Genomic DNA, 6000 nt, shown 5'->3' with positions numbered 1-6000 from the left:
AAAGAGCAGCTTTCTGTCAGAGTGGCCTCGTGTTTGTGTCCGGGATGAGGGAGCAGGTCTCCCACAGTGATGAACTCCTCCACCGGGTTTTTTTCTTTTTTTTTTTAGTCAGACACACATTTTATTTTCGAAAGATCACAGTCTCAAAGCTTCTTGGAGCTTACACAATTGTAGAGTGAACTGCATGTCACGAGATCAAGCCTGTTTTCATCATAAAGACACCCAAGACTTTCTACTCTTCTGTACTCACCCAGTCTCCTTAGAAAAATTGCTGAGACATGAAGAGGTCTATTTATTCGCAATTGGCTGAAGTTCAATTGGCAAACTTCTTACAGCATCAATAACCTCCTTAATGTTGACTTTATCTCCAAACTCAATTTCTCTATGTTCCAGCAGAATCCCCTGTTTCCCTCTTCCAATAACAAAGACACCACCCAGGACAAAACCTTCTCCAAAAACATTTCGCAAGAAGCCTTTTTGGAAACTCCGATTCTGAGAAACCCAAGAAAAAACCCCTCTTTTCATCCAAGAATGATTTGAAGTTTTGGAGCTCAGTGCTGACATCCTCCTTCACCACTGCATACAAAGGGACCCCAAGCGTATCCAGCTCAGGTTTAAGAGAGGACAGCTCTGCAGCCTCCTCTCTGCACAAAAATCATCCAGGCCTTCGAACAGCCATGACCACAGCACGAGTGCTTTCCCACAGGGATTTGGCTTTGAAAGATCTTTTCCCTCCTTGCAGCACTTTGAGTTCAGTCTCCTCTAAATGCGTCAGGGTAGCTCTCAGCGGTTGTGTCAGGAAAGGATCGGTCAACAAATGAATGACACTAGTTAGAAAGCCAGCCGCTGCCGCCATGGCGCTGGCTATGAGCCCCATTGTGGCTGGTTTTAGCGCGCTCTACTCTGAAACTCAACCACACATCTCCCACATTTCCCTCTCGCCCACCACTGACCGCGTCCCAGTAAAATCTCTGTAATCCAATCCTTGGGTCACTGTAGGTCCATGCCATCGTGTTGCAGCGATCCTGTCCCACGTGGACTTTATCACACGTCAAAACGGCCTCGTGTTCCTCTTCCACAAACATGTCTGGCTCCGTCAGCGCTGTCAATGACAAAACTGCTGCTTCATCTTGAACAATGAACAATAACAATAGAGAAGACACCGTTTACAACATCATCCGGAAGTTAACCTCTTAACTCCCACCTGAACTGAGAGGATCTTTTTCCTCACGTCATCACATTTTTTTCCATAATTTGTTTGTCAAATTTTTATCAAATTTTTGTCATTTTTTTGTCATTTTTGGTCAATTTTTTGTCACATTTTTGTCATTTTTTTTGTATTTTTTTGTCATTTTTTGTCAATTTCTTGTGACATTTTTGCCACTTTTTCATCAATGTTTTCTCACTTTTTTGTCACATTTCCATCATTGTTTTCGTCTCAGTTTTGTTGCTATTTTCACAGCTTTTTTCCAGAAGCTTTTGGATTGGGGTAAAGCCAAACTGGAGAAAATGTGCTCAGTTCAGGTGGGAGTTAAGGGGTTAATATCCACACTCTAAGGTAAGTTTATTTGTAGAGCACGATTCACACACATGTTCACCGGCCTCAGTGACTCGCAGATCTGAGTGTCATCTGCATAGTTCTGGTAACACACATTATAGCCGCTCATCAGGCGACCCAATGGAAACGAGTACAAGTAGAATAAGAGGGGTCCCAAGACTGACCCCTGGGGGACTCCACAGGTCTGGGCAATTTTGTCTGAAACTCGTCCAACAACCGGAAGTCTCAGCTTTGGCCATAGAATCCACAAATATTTACATTTAGTCACAAATATTACAAGTATGTGCTTGTTTTTCACCATGAACGGACCTTGTTCCTCCACAAAGGGGCAGCCGAGAAGTAAAAGCATTTTTATTGAACGTTTCTCATTTTGTTTGTCTCGCGCCGACACTTAGGCCGGAAATAGTTCCTTCAAAGTAAAATCCCTGAATCTTAAAAAGTGACAAAAATGTGATAAACTGGTGATTAAAAAAGGAACAAAAAGATATCAATAAAGTGACAAATAGATATCAAAGTGACCAAAAAGTGAGAAAAAGTGACAAAATAATAACAAAAAAGTGATAAAAAAGTAAAAAAACTGATAAAAACAAATGTGATCAAAAAATGAAAAGGGACAAAAGAATGATTTTTAAAAAAAGTTAAAAAATTCTAAAAAGTGATAAAAAAAAATGTAAAAAAAAAGTGACAAAAAATGATATAAAAAGTGACAAAATAATAACAAAAAGTGATTAAAAAGTTAAAAAAAATCATAAAAACGTGACAAAAAAGTGACCAAAAATAAACAGAAAAATTATAAAGTGACAAAAAATTTCAACAAGGTGATTAAAAAATGACAAAAAATGTAAAAAAAAGAAAAAAGAAAAACGATTAAAAATGTCAAAAATGTGATTAAAAAAAGTACCAAAAAGGGACAAAAAATTATTTAAAAAAAGTAAAAAAAAATATATAAAAACGTGACCAAAAAAAGTGACAACATTTTTTCAAAAGGGTGATTAAAAAGTGACAAAAATTGTAAAAAAAACAAAAAAAAAGTGGTAAAAAATGTGACCAAAAAGTGATGAAAAGTTGACTCTCTCTCATTCCAGTCTTTATAATGAAATGCTTTTATGTTAATTTCCAAACCTCTGCATTTCCCCCAGAGCATCAGCGCCACAAACGCCAGGATGAGCATCGCTGCTACAACCACGGGGACGGCCAAGTTTAACAGCAGATCTGCAAGAAGGAAATGAGGAAATGAAGAGGATTGTTACAGATGTGTAGGTGAATAAAGTGATATAAAGTGACAAAGTGGATCTAAGTGGACACACCACAACAGAGCAGACACATCCATGAGTCCTATTTTTTGTGGGTGAGTTTTATAACCTGACCCAGCTTTATGCTTGTTCTTTTAAGACAAACTGACCTTCATGACCTGGAGGAGCTCGAGGCAACAGAGTGAAGAGCCGATCAGGGAATCTCTGTTTCACTTTGCACCTCAGAGTCTGATAAAACTGAGACGGAGGAAACGGATCCTTAAAGGAGACGGAGACCTCACAGCCAAAGGCAGAGGGAGAGCGAGAGATCCTCTGCTCTTTATTCCCTCCAGTCACTTCATTACTGTAGTTCTGCCACTTCACCTCATGCTGACACGGATGAGGCGTCACGGAGCAGGAGAGAGTCGCTCGGTCGCCTTTCTTTTCCTGAGACACTGGAGACAAAAAACAGTCATTTTCCTTTTGAATGTGAGGAGTCTATGATCCGACATACTCACAGGAGGCGACGAACAGCTGGATTTTGGTCTCTGGTTTCTTTGTGCCATTTTGACTTTGCTGACAGGTGTAGATTTCAGCCTGTTCCTTTGTGACTCTGTGTAAAACCAGGGAGCAGCTCTGGAGGAGACTCACTGAAGAACTCACTGCCTCGTCTCTCTTCCCCTGAATGAACAAGGCTGTGAATCGTGGAAACCTCAGGATGGACCAGTCTGTGAACTCACACTGGTGTTGATCAGGAAGAACATTTTCACACGACAAAGTGGCGTCGTCTCCTTCGATCACAATCTGATGGTGGATCTGACCTGAAACACCTGCAAATTCAACACAGTTACAGTTTGTTGCATAAACACAAGCTCCCTTTTCTGTCACAAACCCCTAAACCAGGCGTCTCAGACATGCGGCCCGCGGGCCAAATGCGGCCCGCGAGGTAATTTTTTGCGGCCGGCGAGATAATTACTTATTTATATTATATGCGGCCCGCCGGTAAATCACATTAAACACATTAGAACTACATTTCCCATGAGGCACCGCGCGGTAGCGCCAACGCTGCTGCGGACGCGAGAATGTAAACATCAGACAGGGGAAGGGAGATGCGCCGCTGTCCCTGAATGCATCTCCCACGCTGCCTCGCACCAAAACAACAGCGCGTGGTTCCAGCCGCTACATCATGGATAAGTTAAGGCTTATTTACAACCTTAGACACGTAAAACAAGCGGCGGTGGGCGCGGGGCAGGTGAAGACAGGCCTGTGTTTGTGGATTATAAAGTTTTTCCAACTGGAGCTGAGGCCTGACCAGACGAGTGAGAATCATGGTTAAAGAGGTTTAAGAGCAGCAAGTTCTACGACGGGTTCTCAGAAGATCGAGAGCACAGTGAGTGCAGTGTTTTTATGTTTATTCTGTGGAGTAAAGTCAGCCCTTAATGTGCGGCTGTTGCACGGACTTATCTGACATGAAGCGCGTGCGTTTGTTGATGCGTTTGCCCGTGTTACACGTTGACAGGAGCGGGGTTGAACTGGTGTGACTGTCCCATAGACTGAAAAAACTATTGCTATTCTTCAGTTTATGGACAAGCCCAACGCTGATGGTCAATTCACTTTTTGTTTATCCCGATTTGGCAAGAGCCCAACGAGTCAGGGGCGCACGGTGGAGCGAGATCTCTCTGCTCCGCCTCCAACCCTGTGTGGGCGGCAGGCGATCTTGTCCACATTCGCCCAATTCTTGGCAGATTTTTTGACAGAACGCGACAATTCCCAATAACCCGCAACAGCACGCAGCAGTGCGCCACCGCACGCAGCAGTGCGGGATGCATATTCGTGACCGTGCGTAATTATTCGTGCCATTAATCGTAACACGCAGCAACAGTTCGTGGCGCGTGAAACCTCTACCAATTCCACTCACATTCGTGATCCTCGGCCACGAATGTGGATTCGTGGCATTCGTAACGCATCGTGCCCATGTGTAAACCCAGCCTAGGACATTGCAAAGCGAACACATTGCATTGCATAGTGTTTAAAAGCGTCACAACAGTAAAGTGAGGAGCCTTTTCTCTCCATCTCTCTCTCAGAGCTACATTATCAGGTCAATGAATTTAATCTTTATTAAGGACACATGTGGGAACACATGATCCATAGTTACATTACAAATAGAGAATATGGAAATGTATTAAAATACTGCTAATAATGACAGCAACATTGACAGTAAAAAATATAAGCCCTATCAGTTCTCTAACTGTGGGTCAGAAAAAGGCCTGAGGTCAGAGGTCAGTGACTCCACATTATTTACATGAGGTGAATCTCACTGAGTTGATCTCAGACACACCAGAGTCTGGAAAAGTGTCCAAGTCCACACATTCATCGATGTATTTATTATCTGACAGGGTGAAAATTAACACAGAGCAAAACAAGTTTGAAGCTGATGCTTTTTGCTGGTGCTCATGATCAGCTCCAGTCCCTGGTCGGGCTTTTCTACATTAAATTAAAATGACATTTGTACATTTTGCATTTCTTTAAAAGGCTCACAGAGAAACTGGACCTGACTCCTGAAACATCACTGATGCCCAGAACCAAAATGGGATTAATTACACAAAACTAATTGTCTAAGTCTGTAATTTCAAATTTAGAAGCTCAGCAAATGTTTGGCTGATTGGAAACATCTGGAAGCTTAAAAATGTGCAGATAGGTCATGTATAGTCTATTTTAAGTTATATTATAGCAAACAATAAAAAGTTGCTAAATCATAATTGACTTAATATAAAAGGCTTCGTCAGTTGCGGCCCCCGACCAACACTGGGTTCGCATTTTTGGCCCCCAGTCCAAATGAGTTTGAGACCCCTGCCCTAAACTGTTTCTTATCTCAGCAGCCTCGTCGTCAGCGGCTGCGTTTACATGGTCAGAAACATCAGATGACCCACTGCGGACATTGGTGAGTGAATGAGTGACTGGTTCTTACTGTGAAGCTTTGGGCAGTGGCGGCTGGTCCATTATGGGCGGTGGGCGCAGCCCCTCATCAATTTTGCAAATAACATGAAAAGTTTTAGGTTTAGCAAAATCCTAACTTTCTTATGTACAGGTGTTTTTTACACTGGAGTGAGGGGGGCGGAGGTGAAGGAGGTGTCCTTTAGTCTGCCTGGTTCATCTTGTGCTGCAACAGCATCATAAATGTGTAGTTTTGTGCTCGGGGCGGCAGGAACA

General features: G+C 42.6%; 1 pseudogene across 1 annotated transcript; it reads right to left on the bottom strand.

Moving 5' to 3' along the window:
* Positions 1–288: 288 nt before the first annotated feature.
* LOC306975095 (peroxiredoxin-like 2A) lies at positions 289–861 on the bottom strand (annotated as a pseudogene). Its single transcript has one exon. The product of its transcript is annotated as a peroxiredoxin-like 2A (transcript).
* Positions 862–6000: the final 5139 nt, after the last annotated feature.

This window comes from Gobius niger, assembly GCF_951799975.1.
Source record: "Gobius niger genome assembly, chromosome: 15".
NCBI lineage: Eukaryota > Metazoa > Chordata > Actinopteri > Gobiiformes > Gobiidae > Gobius > Gobius niger.
The sequence above is the reverse complement of the archived record's forward strand: the minus strand, read 5'-3'. Positions and strand labels throughout refer to the sequence as shown.